Source organism: Meles meles, chromosome 4 (assembly GCF_922984935.1).
Source record: "Meles meles chromosome 4, mMelMel3.1 paternal haplotype, whole genome shotgun sequence".
Taxonomy (NCBI): domain Eukaryota; kingdom Metazoa; phylum Chordata; class Mammalia; order Carnivora; family Mustelidae; genus Meles; species Meles meles.
This window is the reverse complement of record NC_060069.1, coordinates 135,911,884-135,937,085: the sequence shown is the minus strand read 5'-3', so window position 1 is coordinate 135,937,085 and position 25,202 is coordinate 135,911,884. Positions and strand designations below refer to the sequence as shown.

Sequence of the window (25,202 nt, the reverse complement as noted above, 5' to 3'; positions counted from 1 at the left end):
CTCCAAAACTTAAATGTGCTGATAGCTGAAAACATGTCTTTAACACTAAAGGTTTTAAAGGTTGCCAGCCTACAGGGAGTCACATCTGGGCTCCTTGGAAAGGGCTGCTTATCATCCAGAAATCTTAGGCAGTAGATCTGAGGAAGTGTCAGAAAAAAGACTTGTGTCTGGATGCCTGGGAGAGACAGTGAGACTGCTGAGCCTACGAAAACAAAGGTGTATATGCTGGTTTAGAAAACCAAAGAGGCAGACCATGACAGAAAATGCTAATAGCCTGCTGCCTTGGTTTTAAGCTATGCCCACAAATTATTTGATACCCTTCCCTTCAGGATGACTTTCCTTTTAAGAGTGGAATTAATGTAGTGACTTACCTGGAATTAATACAATACAATGGAAGTACTCTGTGTGAATTGGGCGACCAGGTCCCAAAGGACATTGTGACTTCATCATTGCTCTCTCTGGGGGGAGTTAGCAGCCGCATCGTCAGGATACTCCAGCTCATGTAGCAAGGACCCCGGGTCTCTTGCCAACAGCCATGTGAGGAACTGAGGCTTCCTGCCAAAAGCCTTGTGAAGGAGCCTTCTTGAAATTGGATACTCCAGCTCCAAGCAAGCCTTCAGATGATTGCAGAACCTGCCAATATCCTGATTGCAGCCACATGAGAGACCTTGTATCAGAATGATCTGGCTAAGCTGTTCCTGAATTTTATACCTACCAGAAACCATGAGATAACAGTGTTTCTTGTTTTAAGCTACTAATTTTTGTGGCAGTTTGTTATGCAGCATGAGATATCTAATACACCAGCTCAATATGGAGTCTCATCTTCTTAGAAACAAAACCTTGATTTTCTCTGAGAATTGTTCCTAACTAAAATATTATATACTCCCATACTCTCTCTGGATACTTCCAGTGAAATGCTAGTAGGAGTTATTGGATGGTCATTTCAGGAAAACTCCTTAAAAAGGTGGTAGGTCACCGACATTCTTTCTGCCGGAAATGCAGACTTGATGACTGGAGCTGCAGCAGCCAATCAACATCATGAGGCAATCTTTAGGGTGAAAGCCAAGAAAGAGCCAAAAGTAACAGAATAGAAGCAAGCTGGGTGCCTAAAGATGATAGCATCATCAAACCAGTCCCAGAAATGCCTTTGTGGATTTTTTTTTACATTGGAAAGAAATTAAACTTCTATCTTGGTTTAGTTGCTGTTAGTGTTTACCTCTATACTAGCAACCAAATGTAGTTACTAGATGAAGAAAGTTAGAATTCGATTTCTTGGATATGACTGTTAGGGAAATACAATACAATGAACTACCTAATAGGAGTAATCATTTAGCTTTGTAGGAATAGTTATTACTATAAATTACTGAGTTATGTATATCATATAAGCTAGCTTTGTGGGACATGAGCAGTATATGTAGTTTATCCAGAATTCTCTTCCTAAGTCACCTCCAGAATTCCATATTAGCGTTGCTGAAAGACCGGCACACACACACACACACACACACACACACACACACACTTAATATAGCGCACACTAAACTACTGACACTTGGGCTGTCCTGATAAAACCTATCCTTCTGTACTGTTATTTAAGAATTGTAAAGCATCCAAAGTTAATTTCCAATGTGTAGTTTTTGGTTTTATAAATAGATATATTATTTTGCTAATTTCTAGCAAATCATAACCAGCAAAAATAATTTTGAGTTGTAACATTTTTTAAACATTTATAGACCTTATTTTTTGATACATGTCAACGTTTTATTTTCAAAATGAGGAGATAGAAAGGTTCTTTTGTGTTTATTTGTTTTTTTAAATCTATGATAGCTTTATTTAGATGTAATTTATATACCATATAACTCATCCATTTAAAGTGTATAACTCAATGGTTTTTGGAATATTCAGAGTTGTACAAACATCACCACAATTTTAGAGCATACTTGTCACTACAAAAAGATATCCTATGCCCATTACCAGTCAATCCGCATTTCTTCCCAAACCCTGCCTCTGTCCTAGGTAATCACTATTCTACTCTCCATCTCTATAGATGTGCATAATATGAACATCTCATATAAATGTGATTATACAATATGTGGTCTTTCGAGACTAACTTCTTTTATCCAGCATAATCTCTCCGAGTTCATTCATACTGTAACATGTGTCAGCTTATTCCCTTTTTATCGCTCAGTAGTATTTCATTGTAAGGATAGACCACATTTCCATATCCATTCATCAGTTGAAGGATATTTGGCTTTGTTTCTCTTCTTTTTATGTTATGAAGAGTACCTTGTATATATTCATATATACAAGTTGTTTTGTGGAGATAGAGTTTTCATTTCTTCAGGGAATATACTTGGGGGTAGAATTGATGGGTCACACGGTAACTATATTTAAACTTCTGAGGAACTGCCACACTCTCAAAGTAGCCACGACACTTTAGATTTTCATCAGCAATGTATGAGGGTTCCAATTACTCCACATCCTCCCCAACACTTGTTTTTAACTGTTTTGTTTTGTTTCACTTGTTTATGGACATTCTTAGCAAGTGTGAAGTGGTAAAACATTGTAGTTTGGATTTGCATTTCCCTGGTGACTACTGCCAAGGAGCATCTTTCCATGTGCTTAACTTATATCTTTGGAAAAATGTCTATTCAGAGCCTTTGTTCATTTTAAAATATTGAGTAATAGTCTTTTTTATTATGGAGTTGTAAGAGTTATGCATTCTAGACACAGGTCTCTTATCAGATATATGATTTGCAATTTTTCTCTCATTCCGTGAGTTGTCATTTCATTTTTTTTATAGTGTCCATTGAAGTACCAAAGATTTTAATTTTATTTAAGCCCAATACACCTACTTTCTCTTTCAACACTTGTGCTTTTGGTACCATATCTAAGAAGGTTTTGCTTAACTAAGATCATGAAGCTGCTTGCACACAATCATTTTCAGACTTTTTTTTTTTTAAGATCCAGTTTTCAGGGTTCATTTCAGTGTAGAAATTGAGTGCCCTGGTTTTGCCAGTCCTTGGCATTCAAGCCCCACCAAAAGTAAAAAGGCTCCAACCTCATTACGGAAAACTTCACAGTAGCCTGCGGACAGCCTGTCTGAACATCTTCATCTGAGCCCTGTAGACCTTTCCTGGTACCCAAGGCTCTGCGGCACAACCTTACCACCGGCTTCAGGCCGGTGACTGCCTCAAACGAGGCTGGGCTGGATTTTAAGTCCACAAGTAACTAGCTGGGCATGGAGGAACTGAAAAGCAAAACCTGGGCTTGCACAACGTGCTTGAATAGTAACTTGCACAGAGGTAGTTCACAGAAGACTTCTTTAAAGCTTATTCAAGCCCAAATTTATAGTGTTTTATTTCTGCCATAAAGCCAGTTTACGTTTACAGTCCACCACCAGAGTTAATAGAAATAGCAGTAGTTGTAACTACTGTATGGTTAATGAAGACACAGTACATAAAATGTAAACTTTGCTGATTTTCTAATTGGCATAAAAGCCTAGATACAAGAAAGTGGTTTTTATAACACAGTATAGTTAAATACCAGTAATTAACACAAATAAAATCTTAGATTTCATAAGATTTAGATTTTTCATCCTAAGAGATTTTTTTTTAAGATTTTAATTATTCATTTGAGAGAGAGACAGAGAGAGCATGAGCAGGGGCAGAGGCAGAGGGAGAAGGAGAGGGAGAAGCAGACTCCCCGCCCAGCTGGGAGCCAGACACCGGACTTGATCCCAGGAACTGGAGATCACGATTCCAGGACCTAGAGCTCATGACATGAGCAGAAAGCAGGTGCTTAACTTTCTGAGGCACTTAGGCGCCCCTAAGAGATTTCTTTTAATTGTATTGTTAAATATTTCTTGTGTCCTCTAGTGCTGTTCTGTCCAGTACAGCAGCCATTAATTGCACATGGCTTTGAACACTTGAATGTGACTCATTCAAATTGAGATGTCCATTGGATTTTGAAAATGTAGTGTGAATAATGAAAAATAGCTAATAAATAATGTTTATGTTGTGCATACATTAAAATAATATTTTAATATATTGGGTTAAAATTACTTCCATCTGCTTCTTTGTATTTTTTAAATGTGACTACTAGAAAACTTAAAAGTCTATATGAAGCTCATATTTGTGGCTCACTTTATAGTTTTACTGGGCCCTGCTTTCTCCAGAGGCTAAGGAGATCATAACAGTGTAGCTACACTGCAGTCCCATCACTAAATATTTTTGTCAGTCGTCATAGTTCGTTAGTCACTAATTCATAGTGTATAATCTAGGTTCAATACTCCTCAAGGTATATTTTTGTTTTCTTTATATCTCTCTAGTGTCCAATAGTCTTTTCTCATTTCCTGAGAACCCTTTCTTACTTTGCCTACCTGGCAAACTCTTACCTTTTAATACTTTGCAGAAGCATTATCTTCTCTTTAAAAAGGTTCCCTAAACTCCCTCCTCCCACACCTGTACCCCAGGTAGAGCTAAACACTGTCCACTGGGCCAGAACAGAATCTTGCCCAGGATCTACTGAATGCTGCTTGTTGGGCATGGGGATAGGTGGTGGAGAGATACCAGTGTGAACCAGAGGGATATGGACCCTGACTCTGCCAGCAGTGCTTGCATTTAGAATGGGGTACAGTCACAAGATGGTGTGGAAAAAATGCTAAGCGGAGATTAGGGAGATTAGGGAGCACCTCATAGACATACCCTTCCCAGACTACTTCTCCGTGGTGGATCATCATACTGAGCGTGAACTATGAATGTCTGAGGCCACAGGAACCCTGGGTTTATAAAAATACTTTTGTGTTTAAGTATATAAATGGAAGGGCATCTTTTTCACATCACAATTGGTTAAAATGAGTGTTGTCTTCAAAATACAAATTACTAAATAGGCATTCTGATATTATATATATGCCCCGTATCACTGCAATGACTCTCTTAGCCAGGAAACTTAGGTATTGATTTTTCAAAAACAAAGAACAACAAAAGAGCCTTACCACAATTAGCATGATTAAGTAAAAATGAATTCTGCAAAAGGTGCGCAATTTACTTTCACTAAGGCACTACCAAAAAAGAGTTCAGGATTTCAGTGATTGGATTTTTGGGGGGTATAGAAGATGGATTAATAAGAGGTGAGCACCTTTGTTAAGTCATCTGACAAATGGTTGTAGACTTTAACACTAGCGTTGGAGGGCCGGACCGATAGTCTGCTGGTTGGGTCAACTGTGTAACCTCACTTATTAGAAGACTGTTTGTCTACAAGCCTCAGTGATCCAAAACCCAATTAAGGAGCAAAACCAGTGCTTTTCAAAGCAACATTTGAGTGGTCTGCATAGCTGTCCCGAAGTCTATGCATTGAGCTTGATGTGTCTTACTCCTTGGTGAGCACATCAGCTTCTTACATAAGATCTCTTTAGTTTTACTGTACAGAATTATGGGAAGTGAAGTTATCTAGATTCCCAGTCTGCACCAGACTAGAAGCTGCTGATCAGAAGAGGAGGAAAATACCAGAGGCAGGCGTGCTGTGGCAACAGAGAATAAGGGCAACAGATCGTCAGTTAGTGGAGGGGAAGAGAGAAACTACAAAAGGCAGAACGAATCATGAAGTCATAGCATCCTAGAGTCCTTCAGCACAGCTATTGATAGCTTATGCACCTCCTGGGAGCATCTCTTAACACGTGGGAAAAAGCCTGATATAGAAGAGAAACTTGATGTATTTGTTGAATCCACTACAATCTACCACAATAAACACTTTTAATAAAATTAACCCTGACTTTTCATGAAAAAGCCAAATAAAAGAAAGAAAAAAAGAAAGAAATCCAATAAACTGCCTAAGGAAAAAATATTATAACCCATTTTAGACAATCTTTGTATAATACTTAACAGTTTGTTTTTTTTTAAAGAAGTTTGACTTTTAAAGGGCCAGATTCCAATTCTGCTGATCATCAGTTAATTGGAACAGTTTGTTTTGCATCAATCCTGGATAAATGATATACTATGAAACAGAAGGTTTTACTTAGTTGCCTTGAACAGATTTCAAACTGGTATATACACACAATAAGCCATCATATGAAGTTTAAACAATATAAGATGGCAACAGATTGCACAGTTGAGTCACTAAGGTAATGTAAAATAATTGTTCTAAAATGCACTATCACCATTAAGCAAACTATTTCTACAACGGGCCCAGCACTGTGCTAGGTGGTGGACTTATTAAGCATATTAACCATTGCTTTCATTATTAAGACTTGAAGGTATTACAGAACTTTCATTCATATTTTTAAAGGTTAAATGAAATTTTAAATGTACAATACAGTCATTACATAATAGGCACAGAATACTGTTTCATGACTAGGGTGTGAGTTTTGGGTTTTTTGGGGGGGGGGGTGTTTAGTGCGCCAGCAACTCTATTTTCAAATGTTATAGAATTCTTAAAGATATGGACACCTCCATGTAAGAATGGAGTGCCTCATTCACTCATTTGTTTGTGTAATAAGTGTTTTAACACAGGCGTGCCATTTCTGAGTTAAGGGTGAGGCTAAGCTGTACTTCAGCGTTTTTGTATCAAGCAAAACCAATTTCAGCAACGGCACTCATTTCCCCTGGTAATTTTTTTTTTCATGGCAAGTTACTAAATGCTAGATGCTAGAGTCAAAAAGAAACCTGACATCTGGGGAGGTGTTGAAGGGGTGTTAATAGTTCTAGTTAGATGTTTGGGGGAGCATTGGGGATAGGGTTTTTAAAACAGCAAATGCAAGGTCGGGGGGTGGGGGTGGTGGGTTATGGTTTCGTAGGACTCTCTCCCCTCTCCACTTTCTCTCGCCGCCAATCCGTGTGCCCCCCAGTTTAGAGGCGGGTGCAGCGAGATTAAGCTGCAGGAAACCGAGAGGCTCCACAGCGCTGCCGCCCCGGCCTCGTGATGTAATTGTTATTTCTTATTCGGAGACAGAAGCGAGGAGAGCTGCCGAAGAAGTGGCAGCCCTGCTCTTTTTGCCTCGTCTGGTAGGGTCAAATTCTCCCCGGCATGATGTAGATTCGCCGACTGACTCCGCTGGAGACTTCGCAGTGACAAAGCAGCTGAAGACAAACCCTGCTCCTGGGTCCTACGTCCGTCCAAGGAGCCGAACGGGGCACTCCTCAGGTCTCCTCCCCAGTGTTCCTCTCCGAGTCACTCCACGTTTATTCCCGGGCGCCTGCTACGTGCTGAGGCGTGGGGTCAAAGTGACCTGGAGTTAGTGCCCGTGCCCCCCAAGATCAAAGCAGGACACATACATTGCGAGGTGGTGGAAGCTGGGGGTGGCTGAGAAGGAGCCGAGGGAACGCGCGTCGTGCGGGGGGATGGGAGGGGGACGCCGAGGCGCCAGCACCCCGGCGGGACCTGGGCGTCCCGGCCCCCAGGCTGTGTCCCAAACGCGAGCCCTCGGCCAGGGTAACGAGAACGAGCCCCCGGGGCCCGGGAGGAGCTGTCCAGGCGCCGCCGGCGGTCGGGGGCGGCTGGACAGAGCCGGGAGCCGAGGGGGCCGGCTCGGGCGCGTGGAGCACCCACCTCTCCCGGCCGACGCGGTCCTCCCGCCGCCTTGGGGGCCCTGCAGCCCCCGCCCGGCCATCTGGAGGGCGGGCAAGGAGGAGAACGGCAAAACCGGGGGGTGTGGGGGGAGGCGCCTCAGCGCCCGGGAGCCGCGGGGACCCGAGCGGCTTCCGCCCGCCCCGGTGACAATGGGAGGGAGGGGGAAAAAAGGGTTAAGAAACTTGGCTGAAGAGCTGAATGGCGTGGAGCGGCGAGGGGAGGGACTGGGCCGCGGCGGACTCGGCGGCGGAGGGAGGAGCGCGGCTGCGGGCGGGCGGCGAGCGAGGCGCTCAAAGTCAGCCTCGCAGACATTGCAGCAGAGCCCCGAACTCGGGAGGCGGCGGCGGCGGCGGCGGCGGAGGAGGCGGCGGAGGCGGAGGAGGAGGCGGCGGCCGAGGCGGAGGGACGACCCGGCCCCGAGCCCTCCCGCCCGCCCGCGCACGCCCGCCGGTGGCCCCGCGGCCGCCCCTGCGCTTGGCAGCGCTGCCGATCTGAGGGAAGAGCTCGCCGGGGCGCCGGGGAGGACGGGGCGGCGGGGCGCCTTCGCGGAGTGAGCCTGGCGGAGCCCGAGGCTCGGAGCCGCGGCGGCCTCGGGTGAGTGGCGGCCGCGGCCGGGGGCTCCGGGAGCGGCCGCGGGCGCCGCCGGGAACGGCCCCGGGAGCGCGGCCCGCGGCGGCGGCGGCGGCGGGCAGGGCCGCGGGGGCGTCGGGGCCGCGGGGATCGCGCGGCCGCGGGCGGGAGCGAACGCGGACGGCGGGGTGGGCTCGGCGGCGGGGAGGAAGCGTTTCCGGGGACGTTCCGCCCCTCCTGCCGGCTCCGAACCTTCCCGGGAACTCGGGGGGCCCAGGCGGCCGGGCCGGCAAGTTGTGGAGTTGGCCCCGGGCTCACCGGCCGGTCTGTGGCAGTCCTGGGCCCAGGGGCCGCCACCGTGTGTCCCCTGAGGCGGACCGGGCACGGGTGGCCCAGCCCGGGTCGCGCCCCGCTCGCCTGCCCCCTCGGCCGGGAGTCCGGGCCCTTCTCGCCGCGCAGCTCTCGGTCCTGCTGCCCGGGGCGACCTGGGCGGCGCCGGGCGCTGCTACCCGCCTCTCGCCCGGTGCCTCCCGGCTCCGCGCTCGCAGGATTCCGGGTCGAGAAAAGTGAACAGGAAAGGGGACAGCTCTCCGGGCCCCCCCACCAGACCCCCAAGCCTGGCCGATCGGTCCTTGTCCTCCCCCCGCACTCACCCACCTTCCCCGAGGGCGAGGCTCTTTGGACCCGAGGCCTCAACCATCACTTTCACCCCCGAGCCAGGAGCGGGGCTCACGTTTGGGGTGAGCCCCGTGGAGGTCCTGGGAGGCTTCCTTTCTTTCCTCTTACACCTCTGCCCTCCTTACTACTAGTGAATATTGTTTTATGAACGGTTTCCCTGGGAATAGTCTACAAACCCTCCCATCCTTTCCAAAGTAGTTTCCAAATTTTAACCAAGAGTTGGTGTTCAGTCTGGAGGAACAAAGGAATCAACTGTGTCTCACAGGCGAGCAAGCCCGGACTCTGACACATGTTGATCTCTGAAGCATTGCAGGCGGTTCTACCTTCTATCTCATGAGTGATTTAATGGGTTTCTGAAGATAGGAAAAGAACAGAATGATAAGTACTTTTGCGTTCAGTTTCTTAATAGGACATCTTATTTTAGACAAAAATTAAGACGTTCCTACCTACAAGACTTCTCACTCAGTCGGTGGAACTAAGTTGGAGTTTGTCTCCGGTAATGTAAATGATTAAATTGTGAGATGGTCCGGGGCTGAAAAACTGTCTTTAGAGAGAGAAAGACTGTGTATAGGTGTCCAAAGTGAAAATAAGTATTGGGTTATATACCATGAATGCTCTTTACATTTGGGGGAGGGGAGTGGGATTTGTGAAGCAGAGGGCTTTGGTAACTCATTCTTTAAAGTTGTGAATCTCATTGAACCTACTTATTAATGAATCATAGGTTTAGCAAGTGGGTGCATCTTCCCGATGGATTATCCAGTGTTTAATCACCAGTTTGCCACCTTCGTGGAAGAGGCCCTGGAATGAGTGGACTTTTTAAATACATCTAGTGCTTCCCTTGCCTGGCACCTAACTAGGCTGCTGTCTGGAGTGTGTTGAAATGTTTTTCAACTTAGAAATAAGTTGCTTTGGTTTTGCTGGGGGTGGGGGGGTTCAGTGATGTTGAGTGGGTTTAGCTGGTTCCGAGAATAAGGCTTCATCACCAGTAGCAACTTTTCTCTGTCTGGAATTAGTTCCTAGAGACAAAGAACAATCAGTCAATGAAACAGCTGTGGGATTGTTTCTCTAGTCCACTTCATTCACTCTGGTGGGGAAACACCTCCTTCCACACCTACCCCTGAAAGTGCCCTGTGAGTAAATACGTATTAAAGAAAGAAAGAAAGAAAAAAAGTTCTGCTCATTGTTAGTTTTACTCAAGTGAGATCTCTGCAGTGCTTTTGAAGCAATTGAAAACCTTGTTTAATGTCTGCGGGAAAACTTGACTTAGATCCATATCTTGCATTTGCCTCCAAAACTCTGTAGAACTTGGAGTTTACTAATTGAAACCTCCTAAAAGATTGTAGGTCTGTTAGAAAGAAGTGTCTGTAGAAGAGGCTAAAGTCTCCTCTGACTCTTGCAGTTTTAAGAGCAAAACATCATGATAAAAAATAACCTATACCACCACCTAGAGTCTGTTTGTTAGTTCATTGCTCCTGAAGTTTGCTTAAATTGACATGTCTCTTGTGGTTCCAGTAGGGCCAAAAAATGATGAAGAAGTGCTAGCTTTCAAAAAGCCATCCAAGAGAACAATTATTTGTGTAATAAATAACAAGTGCCCATTTAAATTATCCATGGTGCCTTTAGAAATGAAAATTAAGACATATCAAGTTGAGTGGCTATTCTCCAAAAGGGGTACTAATTCAAAAGAATTTAAAACAGGGAATTTTCAGTTTGTGCTCCAAGTTTGCGCTCTCTGATGGCTTCACAACTTCTCTGCACTGCTAACCAGAAATGCAAGAAATGTTACAGATTAAACGTCACTAGGACTTTCTGAGGTCTATTTCAAACAGAAGCAATGGTAAAAGTATAAAGGAGTGTTAAAACGCCAGAAATTCTGGAGATTCACAAGGTAAGAGAGTGTAGGCAAAGTAGACTGAGGGTTCAGAGATGGTAAAAGTAAATCAGTGTGAAGTAAAGTGGTGATCTGTCTTGCTGGTAGTTTATACTTGGTAAAGCAATCTGTTAAATGGGAGGCTGGGGATGGCAGCCTTAGTGCCCTGTGGCTTATCACATTGTCTGGAGGAAGTAACGTTCCTTCTTTAAATGGTGTAACCTGAGAGAAAGATGGCCTCCAAGATCTTTAATTAAGTACCAGTCGAACAGAGAGAACTAGAGCACTGTATTAATTCTGTCAAACATCACTATTTTAGAACATTGAGGACAACTAAAAATGAATTAACTCATATCTGAAAGCAGAGTTTTATGGAAGGTGACAGATGAGGCAAAATATGTCAATCTAATGGAACAAGTAGGGAGATAAGAAGATATGTCATCCTTGGCTCTCTAGAAAGATGAGAGGGAAGAAGGTTATTATTAATGTACAGATTTCATTGCAAGCCAATAATAGGCGGCAATGATACAGAAGGTGATGTTAAATCAAAGTGGTTTGGATATGTGATGGTAGGTAAAGGGATGAGACTTTTAATTTTAAGACTTGCAGATTGTAAGACACTTGAAAGCTCATATTTTAAGTGTTATTTTGGAAAAGTAGTTTTGTGTATCAGGTTAAAAGATAATTCTGCCAAAATAAGTTCAAAACATCCAATTTTCATCAAGAAAGTGTTGTTCAGCTTAGACTGTGATAGGATCAGTTTTGTTTTTCAGACTTTAGATTGCCAGATACCGTTAGTTCTTAGAGTGTGGGTTAAAAAAGAAGAATTCTTGTTTATCTGTCAGTGCTACACCTCTCTCTCTATTGCTCTCTCCTCTCTCACCCCCTTTTCTAAAGTAAATAGCTTCTACATTTTGGGATGTGTTCTTTCATGAAAATGCCCTCATTTGTAGCTTCCCTTCTCAGCTATGGTGAGGGACAGTTTCTTTACTCATGTGCTTTTTCCATATGCCCCTTCAGGAGGCTAATACACCATCCGGGTGCATTTTGTTTTGTTTTGATACTGATTTACTGTTTTGCGGGTGAAGACTAGGGAAAGAAGCATTTGCTCTTTTAACAAAGCCCCTGTACCCACATCTTCCAACTGAGAAAATATTTTTATGAAAAGTGTATTGATCACCAAAAAGCACGTTGATTCCTATTGAAAAGTCAAACATTCTCAACAAAATAGGGCAGGGGGAGGATAATATACTTGAATCCCTGAACTGAATCGTTCAAGATTCATTTCCTTACGTTGCTGTCTGGAGGGTAATGAGCAAACTCGTTCTGTAGTATTTAGACACCAAAGCAATCACAGAAATGTAACAGGATGGTCACTAAGATTTGAAAAGGTAGAAATCAGGAGTGTCAGTTGATGTAGTAGACCAGTGGAATGGGACTGAGGAATGGGACAGAGGTTGGAATGAACAAAAAGTAAATGGAGGAGAGAGATCTTGTTTCCGTATCCTGTTTGCATCTGATGCTGAAGCAGGGACGTGAATTGCTGATGGTAATGGGTTCCCTTTTATGAGGGCAGCAATATTATATAAATAGTGGTTGTTTGGAGGGGGAAAAATGACAAATTCCCCATTTGTGCCTGTGCACACTTTGCTTCTGAGTGTCTCTTAAATCCACCTAAGTTGGAAGATGAAAACTGGGTACCAGGATAGAACCAGGACTTATAGTTTGTTTGGAAGAAAATGAATTCATATTAGATCACCTTTTCTTTATTCTTTTAAGAACTTGTGTTTTCTAAGGGTCTTCCTGAACATGGAAGCGAGTGCTGCATTTGGGTAGTGAACTAGAGACTTCTTTTATAGGATTGCTGATAAAGATAACTCGATGTAAATTACTATAGAAAGAATGTTTCCTTTAAGCACATTATCGGGGGCAGGGGAAAACTGCAAATAAGAGACATCTGAAGTCTTATCAGGGTTTCTTCACACATTATGGTATAAATGTCCATCTGTTGTTTTTTTGTTCCTTGAAATTTAACATTCAATTTGATGGATAGTGAATATTTAGGATTCTAAAAATTAGAGGTCATTTAGAACAGACCTTTCCTTTCACTTTACTACAGTTATGAAGGGCAGTTTTAATTTTTCATAATAAATACAACTAGTGAAATAACATTATGCTAACTGTTCCATTATAATAGTATATTCTCTGCACCATGAACCCTGAAATTCAAATGGATTCCTGCACTGTCTTGCAAATATTACAGATAAAGCATTACAAACTTTGTGGTATTTTAGGGTGTCAGTACACCCGAAACAAGGTAATTTTTTTTTTTAAGTTCATAGAACATTGAGAAGATCAAAAAAGAGGGAAATGTGGGGCACCTGGGTGGCTCAGTGGTTTAAGTCGCTGCCTTCGGCTCAGGTCATGATCTCAGGGTCCTGGGATCGAGTCCCATGTCAGGCTCTCTGCTCTGAAGGGAGTCTGCTTCCCTCTCACTCTCTCTGCCTGCCTCTCTGCCTACTTGTGATCTCTCTCTGTCAAATAAATAAATAAAAAATCTTTAAGAAAAAAAACCTACCCTCATTTCATTAAAAAAAAAAAAAGAGGGAAACGTGATACATTTTACCACCGTATTTGCATTTTGTTAAAATTAATACCTTAGGCCATGCTAGGGATAACATTTGGCCTAGAACTCTAGGAGCAATAGAATGAGAGAGAGATTTAAAGAATTCATTAGAAGATTGGCAACTCAAAAATGTAGTTATGAAAAAAAAGGACCACCATACTGTATTTACTAAGTAGTATTACGATTTTTTTTCTTATTGTCTTTACCAGATTTTAAGATAGATTGTTACTGAAGATAATGTTATAGATAACTACCTGATTTGGATAATTCATCTGATTTGTTTTTTGGTTGAAATAAATTCAAGGATAATTCCAGAATATGTTGAAACTTCGGCTTGGAGGATGCTTGTGACATCCATCCATCCGTCCAGTCCATCCATCCTTCCTCCCTTCTTCTCTCTCCCTGTTCCCCTCCCCACCTTTCTCCATCCACCTGTCCTCTTTCCCACTCTTCCTTCTGTCTTACCTTCCTCTTTTAATAAATGAGACTGGTGGAGGGGGGAGCATTTTGTTAAGAAATTTGGAAATAGAATTTCTTCTCTGACAGGGTTAACAGTTGTGTTTGAAATTCAAAGCTAGCATGTTTTACTCTCCTCAGGAAATTTTTTTGATTTGGTGTACCTCAGGGCATAAAAACTCTAAATTTAAACCCATCTTGCCTCTTTAACTTTGTGTCATTTAGCAAAAATGTCTTTAAGGATGAAAGGAAGAGACCCTTATTTGCCTTAAATTCCAGGTCACTCTGTGACTAAGCCTAGTGCTTCAAGAAATATTAAACTAGAAGTCTGCTGGGAACTTGAGTCATCAGCTTAAGATACCACTAGGACCAGGACAACTCTTACTGACCTGATGCTGGTGTTTATTCAGAGCTTTGGTGGAATGGACTTGCCCTTGGACTTCTAATTAAGAGAGTCTTTTTTCAGTCACGTGTTAAATGACAGGGCTTCTTATTTTCAAATCTGTAATTTGGTGATGAATTGAGGACAGATCAGGAACTAAGGAGTTAGGAGCTTCTCTTGTTATTGGGATGCTTCATTTTACCTGTACCAGCAATGTGAGGTTACTGGGTGAAAAGTCAGGTGATTAGCTTTAGATAGATAAGAGGAAAGCTTAAGTCACATAGTGGTTACACTAGCTTCTCTTTGTAGTTGTGGGCTTTTAATTGTTGAATTTGCCCATACTGTGTATAACATGTGAACATCTTAAATATGTTACCATATTTTAAAAAGTTGGATGATAATTTAGCATTGTAATAGTTAGGAAATCATGTTTATATGCAGTCTTAAAATGAAAATAGTATTATAATTGTGTTGATTTAATAACATAATGTAGATAAGATAACTTGCATGTGACAGAACATAATCAAAATTTGAGAATTAGAAGTTCGAGATAAAAAAGGGTTTTCTTGGGGGCCTGGGTGGCTCGGGGGGTTAAGCCTCTGCCTTCAGCTCAGATCATGATCTCAAGGTCCTGGGATCGAGCCCTGCATCAGGCTCTCTGCTCAGCGGGGAGCCTGCATCCCCCTGCCCACCGCCACCCCGCCCCCACCTGCCTCTGCCTACTTGTGTCAAATCAATAAATAAAATCTTCTTTTAAAAAAAAAGGGTTTTATCTTTTAAGGGATCTCTTCAGAATTTGAGAGACAGGAAATCTTTAAGGGATTGTAACTGGTTTTTGAAAAGCATACTTTCTTAGATATTTTTTTGATTCTTGAATTTATGAATTTATAGTAATCTACAACAGAGTGGTGGATGTATACACTAAAAAAAAAAAAAAAGAAACAGATTCAGGGAAGAAGGGTAGATAGAAGAAGGGGACGAACACCAAGAAAAAGTACTAGAAAACCTGTGAAACCCTCCCAGATAGGATATAATAAGAAACATCCTCAAAGGAATTAATCACAGTTTCTCTTTTTTCCTGTATAAGGAGTATTTGCACAATGGATCATATAGGCTCAAGTTTGATTTTTGAAAAATTAATTTTTAAGTATTTGTTATGTTATCCCACATATACTTTTTCTAGCTTAGGATCTGCTACTAAAACAGCGTATGATACAGATAATGGGAAAGTTCTTTTGTTTCTCTGGGTAACGTCGGTAGATTTAAGAGCAAGGGGGATTCATTTGACTTCTAAGTTCTGGAATTCTGGTTCTATATATTGATGTATGCTGTTGTCAGTAAACAGTAAAGATTTCAAGCCTATGGTTTTAATAGGAGTAGACAAGGGGAAAAACTTAAAATAGAGAAAAGCTACCTTTTTTTGCATTGTCCTTTTTTAGGAGAAAGATCAGGAAAAGGAGGAGGATTTGGGGGGCACCTGCTTTGGCCAGGCATTGAGCTGGCCCCTTTACAGTTCCATGTGGCATAAAGCTATCATTTTCTCTACTTATAGAGATAAACCTAATCTGAAAAATTCTCGAGGTCACACAGCTAATTTCATTCATAATAATTTGCATTTTCATGAGACTATGCCATCTTTATAAGAGAAAACCAGTTTCTATTTGATTTCTAGAATGTCATCAACGATCCTGCTCCCAGACTTGATAGCCGGAGAACTCAAGGAGCACATCCAGTCCACCCAGCCTGGATTCTCAAAGACCAGTCCTAGGAGGAAGTCACTCTTATTTCAGGTTGATAATTCTGCAGGAGTTATTCTTAATTCTCTGGAGAACTAATGCCCCATTCTCTGTGCTTACCTGAAAAATGCAAGCACCAAAGGCAACCATGAAGCTCTTTTCCCTCCTCAAATACCAACCCTTGGAAAGTATACCACAGAGTTACTATAATGTTCTTTGAGGCAGAGAAAGCAACTATGTTTCTCGATATAATTCATTAGAACACCTTGTCATGGTCTTAATCCAGGTATTCCCAAGGCTAATTATGTTTGTCTACTTCAAGGAGCAGTTGCCACAAATTCAGACCCGGAGCTCTTCCTGGTTGAAAAGTTAAAATTCTTGACTATAACGGTTCTTGACATGAATTTTGTTTCATTGCCCTATCTTCACCCACAATAATTTTATTTTAAAGGCTACATTATGCTAATAAACTAGGCTCTTTGATACAAAGATGAAATTAATAATGTGTTTGTGAATTTATCAGAAGGAAGCAGAAATAGAAAAGTATTTGGCTTCGTTTTAGGAGTAGACTGTTCTCAGGAAAGAGATTTTTGATTGAGGGAGGTTTGTGGCATATAGTGTATTTTTTTTTTAATTTTTTTTCCCTTTTTATTAATTTTTTCTATATAGTGTATTTTTAAGTGTACATCAGACATGCTCTTTTATTGTTGAGGTCATGAGAAATGTAGGCCTAAACCTCTTTACCTCTTTTTACTTACCTCATTTAAAATTCATGGAATTTTGAACCCAAACGAGTCAAGCCGAGGGGCGCCTGGGTGGCTCAGTGGGTTAAAGCCTCTGCCTTCAGCTCAGGTCATGATCCCAGGGTCCTGGGATGAAGCCCCGTATCAGGCTCTCTTCTTGGCAGAGAGTCTGCTTCCCCTCCCTCTCTGTCTGCCTCTCTGCCTACTTGCGATCTCTATCAAATGAATAAATAAAATCTTTAAAAAAAGAAAAAAAAAAGCCGACTGGTTCCCTCTACATTAAAATGTACAGTCAAATTCAAACAACATTGGAGACACAAGGATGAGTAATAACACTCATACATAATATTTTCTAGTGTGCTTTGGATTTTGAATTGCCAAGTAAATGTTGGATAAACAAAAGGGTTCCATAAAACCTGCAAAAGAATGTTTTACTATGATGTTTTATTAAGAGGATATATTGTATCTGGCCAGGTAAGAAAGAAACTGCATAAGCAAACTATTGGGGGGGGCAAACTTTCTAGGGTTCAGATACATATTTACATATTTACCTAACCCATCCAGGCCTTTCAAAAAAATTTAATTGAAATAGACTGAATCTCCATGAGGCCAGGGATTGAAGATAGAAATTTTGTATTCACCATCTGGTTCTTTCCCAACATCCAGATGTTTGGTGGTGTTGAGGCAAAACTCAAAGAATTGCATTGTTTACTTTGTTAATAAAACATTGCTCTTACCTATCCTAGTGATTCTTGACTGACCTGAATCAACGTCATATTTTCCTCTTCCTGTTTTGCTTTCTTTTGTTTTTTCTTCAGCTTTTATGAGTTGAAATAATTTCATAGAATCCTTAGATTTTCAGATTGGAAGGGAATTTGATAAAACCTAAGGATGCTCCAGGTTTAAGTATACTTGTCCTAGAGGTATCTTGTCCTCCCCATTTTCAAACAAGTTGGTTTTATAGAGGCACCATAGGATAGGCACATAGGATAAGTGGTTGGTATAAACTATAAATCAAATAGTAGTAAATGCTACTGTTTAGCCCTTACACACCCTTTTCTTTTGATTTTCCTTTCTCTCTCTCTCTCTTTTTTTTTTTTTTTTTTTTTTTTGGTTTCCTCTTTTTCCTGTTTTCCCTTTTGATTTCTCAATTTCTAACTTGTCCTTTTTTTTTTTTTTTTCTTTTTTCTTTATTGCCAGGGTATACCTGTGATGCAGTGGGGTAAATTTAATTGCTTATCTTCCAACATTGTTGTTACTGCTATGATGTATGGATATGTGGAATCACTATATTGTACACCTGAAACTAATATTACATTGTATGTTGACTAACTGGAATTTAAATAAAAACTGGAAAAAAATAAAATAAAATGTCCAAAACAGTTGCTTGCATTTTACAGAGGAGGAAATTGAAACCCTGAGAATTTTAGTAAATTTTAAAACTCATACAGATAGCAGGGGCGCCTGGGTGGCTCAGTGGGTTAAGCCTCTGCCTTCAGCTCAGGTCATGATCTCAGGGTCCTGAGATGGAGCCCCGCATCGGGTTCTCTGCTCAGCGGTGAGCCTGCTTCCCCACCCTCTCTACCCGCCTCTCTGCCTACTTGTAATCTCTGTCAAATAAATAAATGAAAATCTAAAAAAAAAAAAAAAAAGGAATCCTGAGCTCCTTATAAAAAAAAATTAATACAGATAGCAGTTGAGTAAACCCAGGATAAGAAATCGAGTCTTAATTTATTTCACACTTTGTTTTATTAAGGCAGTCTCAGCAAGAGGGCTATGTACCAGGTGTTAAGAAGTAGTTATTAATCTTTGGTGATGGATCCAGCAGTAAAGTCCAAGCTGACCTCATGATAATCAGAAAGACAGTCTTGAGAAGTACAGTGAGGCAGAGCCAACTACACACCCCCCCCCCCCTTGTCTTTGTAGCCCATTTTCTTCTCCTGGGGCTGAAATATGGTCTTCAGAACAGTCTTACGATTCATGTATTCTAGTAGTTGGAATGTTACTTTCTAGGCTGAGAATTTAAAACAAGTTTAACAGTGGAGCTACGCATCTATTCATGCAGCAGCTTTGTTCCTACATGTTATATACATTTTGAGTTCTGCTTAAAAACCAGTAGGGAAACTTCTCTTTGTAGGTTAACAGAGCCAGGTACCTTTAGTTGACTAGTGGGATCAAAATACTCACAGGTCAGCTCTGGCTATTACTGAAGAGTCATGTTCTAAAATCATCAGTGCAGATCGTTGGGTGTCTGAGTTCAATTGGGAATATAAGGTAAGGTTATGGCCCCTGTTTCAGTGCTCTCCTGTGAAAAGGTAACAAGGTGAGAGGGCACTGTGTGGACGAAGGTGGTGATGCCCTGAGCGAAGTGTGTCTAGATCCACCCTTCTAGAATGAGAGCAAGAGAAGAAACCTAATGGCAGCCCAGACTGACCACATTTTAACCTTGGTGAAGCAGATTGAGAAGGAATGTTGTCACTCCTGAGACAGTGGGCAAGAGTGTGTAGATGCTCACTACAGTCCCCAAGCCTCCAGTAAGATCAGATTTGTCTCTCACAGTTCTCTGTACTCCTTCCTGATTGTAATAGTCCCACTTGTTTAGTGTTTGTGTTTCTCAGTAGACCCTAAGCTCTGTGAATAGGGGCTTTTCATCAGTGTACTTTTGGTACCGTAGGTGCCTGGCACAGAGAAGGCTCTTATAAACATTTGTTGAAATGAACCGTACCAATCCCAGTTACTGGTAAAATCTGGCTTTGGGGGGGTCAGGAATGGAGTCTTGATGTATTTATATATAACAGTAGCTAATTATTATCTGCAGCTAATTCGTAGTAGCTACTGTTCTACAGGTTTTTTTTTTTTCTTTAGACTGTTTAAGTTAGGACTTCTAAAAGGGATAATATTTCTTCCTTAAAATTTATCATCATCTTTCTAGGCATATTATGAAGAAAAAAGTGAAATTATTGGTGACATTATAATTACTTGGCACTTAAAATTGTTTTATAATGCTAGGTTTCTTCAAAAATACACAAATGACAATATATTAGAAAACACATTTAGCGAAACCTTTGGGGGAACATTTAATTATTTTTTAAGGAAACAAATTTTTTTATAGAGCCTTATAGATAGTCTCCTTAGGTTATGGTAGTGGTAAAAACCGCCAGCTTGACACATTTAATCACATTGGATTTGACTGGTTGGGAAGATGGAGGCATTTTGAAATCTCATGTCTCGAATTAATTTTGGTGTTAATTAATCTAAAAGTTAGAGGCCATCAAGAATGACTTGATGAGGGGCGCCTGGGTGGCTCAGTTGGTTAAGCGACTGCCTTCAGCTCAGGTCATGATCCCAGAGTCCTGGGATCGAGTCCCACATCGGGCTCCCTGCTCCTTGGAGAGTCTGCTTCTCACTCTGCCTTTCTCCCCTCTCATGCTCTCTCTCTCAAATAAATAAATAAAATCTTAAAAAAAAAAAAAAGAATGACTTGATGACTCAAACCCTACTAAGTTAGGGGACTTATGAAGTAGTATATGAAGCCCTTTTGCTGTTGTTTTAACTAGTAACTGCTCTTCTCTGGAGGTGAATCTTCTGTTAGAACACTTATGTTCAACTAGAATTATTATAATTCATTAATTCATATTAATTATTATAATTCATATAATAATACATTATTCTATTATGCTAAGGTAGAGAAGAGATTTATTTTAAAATGGAGCTCAGAAATTTCTAAACTAGCCATTTTCAAATGGGAAAGGAAATGTATAGATTATCAGGGATATATATATATATTTACAACACTGAGATTTCACAAATGCTCTTAAAATAACTTTAACTCAGTTTCTTGCTTTGTGAAGACAAAGTGTTTTTACTAAACTTCAAGCATGCTTGGAAGTGGGTATCTTTTGTAAACAGAAAGGACGTCTTCTCTCGTGGCTCATATATATTTTTTTATGTCACATGCTTATAAATCATAGTAAAAAAAGATATGCAGGCCAATGGACTGTTGTCCAAAGTAAAGGGGTAGAAAAATCAGCACATTTACTAATTATGTGATATATTCTACTTTGTGCTTTCAACATTGTTTTATCCTGATTAACTGAATTGTCTTTGCCTTTCATTGTTCCTTAAGGTCAGTCAATATGTTAGAGAATGCATGAATTCTATACATTGGTATAAATTTTCCAAAGTAGAATTCCTCAACAAAGACCCAAACTTAATCTCTATGTTCATGAACTGACTCTTGTAACTAAGACATGATGTCTCGTTTGAATTAACATGATGTCTCGTTTCACTTTGCAGTGAAAAGGGTGAATAGATTCTGAATCATTATTTTGCTGGTAATTTTCTCTGCTACCAGTGTTTGTTTTAGTTCTGACTACTCATCCATCCATGCATTTTACATTTTATACATCCTCGTATACTTTCTGGTAAGGCCAAGTGACACTTTCCTTTGAAGGTGTCATTCTAATAACATGAACACATTTACTTTGAGTTTTAAACTCTAATGCCGTGTTTTCTTACACCTTAACACATAATAAATTCTGTCATTGGATTTATTCATCATTTTAGTACAACACTGATCTTTCTGTTAAAAATTATTGTATGTTCCAATTAATGTCATATTACCTTCACCTGTAAGTTTCCGCTGAAATGACAGCATTGATTAATACTGGAAACAGGTAAAGTGGGCTTTGGACAGTCAACAATAAGGACAAAATTAAAATCTGACTATTAATCTTTTGAAAAATGAAAATTAATATGCATTTTTTCACAAGAATCCCAGACGAAATCCAAAATTTGTCATCTGTTACTGATCTTTACATTGTTTTCATGTGTTACAGTGAGTAGTAAGAAAGTTTTCTAGCGGTATGAAGAGAATGGAAGAGGAATAATAACACACATTACTATATGCTACAAGTAAAGTTCCCCAGTGACGACAGCATGTTAGTTTGGACTACATCTCATTTGATTTTACACTGAATTTTTTCACTGTAAGCAAAAAACAAGGGTTTTTTGTCTTTATATTTTGAAATTCTGATAGATGTGAACAGAAATCCATATACATATGGGTGTAAAAAAGAGGTATTTTCAAAGATATCCAGCTATGAATTTGTCTGCTGGGGAGAAGTGAGTTGTAATTGCTTTCTGTGGCTTAAGTCATTTTCTCTGTTGAGTACTTAAATGAAGCATCAGGAAAGAAAGAAAAAATTGTATTCATACATATTGCCTTATATTTGAGTGTTGCAGAAGCTAGCCATTCTTGATGACCATTGTTAACCTTTAAAAAGAAGAAAAGAAAAGAGAAGAAAAAGCCACCCACTGGGTGGCTCAGTGGGTTAAAGCCTCTGCCTTCGGCTCAGGTCTTAATCCCAGGGTCCTGGGATCGAGTCCCACGTGGGGATCTCTGCTCAGCGGGGAGCCTGCTTCCCTTCCTCTCTCTCTGCCTGCCTCTGTGCCTACTTGTGATCTCTGTCTGTCAAATAAACAAATAAAATCTTTAAAAAAAAGAAGAAGAAGAAGAAAAGAAATAGGGAGGGATAGGAAGTTTTGTGTGCACGGGGAAATCACTTCTGAGGTCTGTCCACTTGCCCGCATATTTTGCTTTAGGCCAGTTTGTGCAGTTTGACATGTGTAGTGCATTCTAGAGGATGGTGAAAGATCCAAATTTGTGGTGAAAATATTAGTGTCCTTAACGTGCTGTCGGTTGGTTTAACTATTAATCAGAGATACCGTGGAGAATAAAGGATTAGAGCCAGAGACAGGTAGGTTTCAATGTGGCTCAGCTTGAAGCTATGAAAGGGGCGAGCCATTTAATGTTTTTCTGGGCCCCGTTGGTAAAATAAGGGGGTTGGGCTAGAATCATAATTTGGTTCTTCTCAACTCCATAAGAGTCAGTATCACTTCAAAAATGAGGTTTTACTGTTGCATGCATGGAGTAACAGGGTGCATAGAACTAAGGGCTGGGAGGATGTCCCTTATGATTTTTTGAGCTTGGCATTTAATATTTTACAGCAAAGTTTTTAGTTTAACATAATTGAACTTGTACTAGATAGGGTTAATAGGCTAGAACAAAAGGTCAAAGCATAAGGCATTAGGCTTAATTAAGGGAGAGCAGGAGTGGCAGGAGTGTGTGACAGTTAAATGGGTTTCCCACAGACTCATGTCGGTTACAGTGCAACCATGCCTCAACTTAAGTGGGTTATTTTGTGCAAAGGGCAGCAGTGATTAGCAGTTTGACATGCCAGACACTTCTGGCCAATCCCATCTGTTTTAGAGGTTAAAAAAGCACACCTTTATGAGCTGATGGATTGATTTGTGTGCCCGTCTGGTAAAGATTAGAAGTCCAAGGCCAATGCAGTAAATGTCAGTTATGGAATATTGTACTTTCTCCGTTGGCTCATTGTTTTAACCGTCAACTGTTTTATAATGGTGGATTACTGCTGTTTATGGAGGTGGATACAGGTTGGGCGGGGGAACAGGTGAGAGAGGAAGAAAAATATTTCCTAGACAGAATTGTGAATGCACATACTCTTAGCAGGTGTTTCAAATGGAGATACGGCATATTCTAGGCAGACTTGATTTTATGGAGTGTTTTTGGCCTGTTCCTTACAGTTTAAGTCACGTTGTGCTTTTCTGAGTGTTAGCTGAACTACCCTGTCAGTCCAGGATTTAATTTTACATACACAATTGTTAAGTTTCTTTATTTAGGTAACTCTTTTTCTGACAGATGGGTAGCTTATCTCTGTATCATTATATATACTTAAAAGTGCAATATTTTGTTCATTAACCTCCTGGGGAAGAGGAAAAAAAAAGCAAAGAGAAAATGGAAAGAGGCATGCACACACTTGCACACGCATGCACACTTGCTTTGTGGGTCGGATTTACTAGGCTCACCTGAGACTGATGCTGTTAAAATAAGTGTATCTAAACCTGGAGTCGGACTGACTTCTTTCTGTGAGAGCTGGGGAGTGATGCCGTTAATACAGTTCATTTTCAGTTCAAAGTTGTAGTCCATTTAAAGATACACAAAGGCTAGTTTGTGGCTATAAAAATTGGCTTTAACGTGTTCTGATATCCAAGGAAAGGAAAATCCTAAATTTGTGTGGATGAAATAGAACTTCAGATATTGTGATTGTAATCAGTGAGCTGCAGGAACATAAGGCATTCATTCAGTCATTTGGGTGGACAGAGGGAAGTGTTTTAGAAATAACAAAAAGTTGTCATCTTAACAGGAAATTATTGTCAACCTGAGATTTGAGTTTAAGTAAAAATGTGACCACGAAAAAAAAAATGTGACCAAGAACACTGAAAACAATATTGGAAGATTCTGATTGGCCCCCATGTTTTTTTTTTTTTTTAAAGATTTTATTTATTTATTTGAGAGACAGAGATCACAAGGAGGCAGAGAGGCAGGCAGAGAGAGAGGAGGAAGCAGGCTCCCTGCTGAGCAGTGAGCCCGATATGGGGCTTGATCCCAGGACCTTGGGACCATGACCTGAGCTGAAGGCAGAAGCTTTAACCCACTGAGCCACCCAGGTGCCCCGGCCCCCATGTTTTTATCCTTGTCAAAGTATATGAACCATGAATTGCCTGTTACATAGTTAAATTATGTATATTATGTTAGATCCTGAATTGCTTCTTACAGAAGAAAATTTATCTAAAGAAGATATGGCCACTGAAAGTTATATGTGGATCATAATAGTAACTAGTACCTTTAGAAATACATGTATGTGTTAATTTTATTAGTAAGTTATTCCAAAGTGAATTGGCTTAACTTATAGAGAAAAAATGAGATATTTTATTTCTCATTTAAAAAGGACAATGACATTATGGTATTGGAGTTTATTTAGGAATATAGTACTTAAATATGTATTTATCCTGTGTTCTTTGTGGAGTAGCATCGGTTGAAACTATTTGGATCTAACACAGATTTACATGAAAAAATGTCTTGCCCTTCTGTGAAGGCAGAGAAGGTGAAGAGACATACATTTTATAATAAGGTTGTTTCACTAACTCAGTTTTAATTACAAAACATTGGCTTGAGGAGTATAAAAGTACTTAGTTAATGAAATGTGGGAGATTTCTCTAATTTAATGGACAGAAACTTTTTTTTTTTTTAAGAGAGAAAAAGAGAGAGAGAAGGTGGGGAGGGGCAGAGGGAGAGAGAGAATCCCAAGCAGGCTCCTAGCCCAGTGCAGAGCCCGACCTGGGGCTCCATCTTACAACCCCAAGATCATGACCTGAGCCCAAACCATGAGCTGAACCCTTAACTGCCTGAGCACCCAGGCAACCCTGGATAGAAATTTCTTAAATGAATATTCCAGTGATGTTATGTTAAACATAAAACAAATATCTGATGCTCTACATTTGTACTAATAAACATTTTTAAAGTGGCCCCGAGATCCTATCTTCATTTCCTTCTCTTTTCTTCAGTAAATTCAAGTGCCAATGTTATCTAGTTTGTATTAGAATTTTACAAAACTAAAGGGAAATATTTTGTTAGGTTACCTTGTTTTTGTGTGGTTTGGTATATTCTGAAGTTTTCAAAGATAGGCATTGGCTCTTATAATCTGTGGTAATC

At 40.7% G+C, this 25,202-nt stretch overlaps 1 protein-coding gene across 3 annotated transcripts in view; it reads left to right on the top strand.

Annotated features, from left to right (window-relative positions):
• The first annotated feature begins 8,041 nt into the window (after positions 1-8,041).
• Positions 8,042-25,202, top strand: part of NRIP1 (nuclear receptor interacting protein 1) — a 99,720-nt gene continuing 82,559 nt past the window's right edge. Inside the window, exon 1 of one of the 3 annotated variants that reach the window (XM_046001758.1) lies at positions 8,042-8,157. The gene's annotated coding sequence lies outside the window, so the exon portion shown is untranslated. The remainder of the gene's footprint in view (positions 8,158-25,202) is intronic. The other 2 variants (XM_046001756.1, XM_046001757.1) reach the window with 2 other exon arrangements.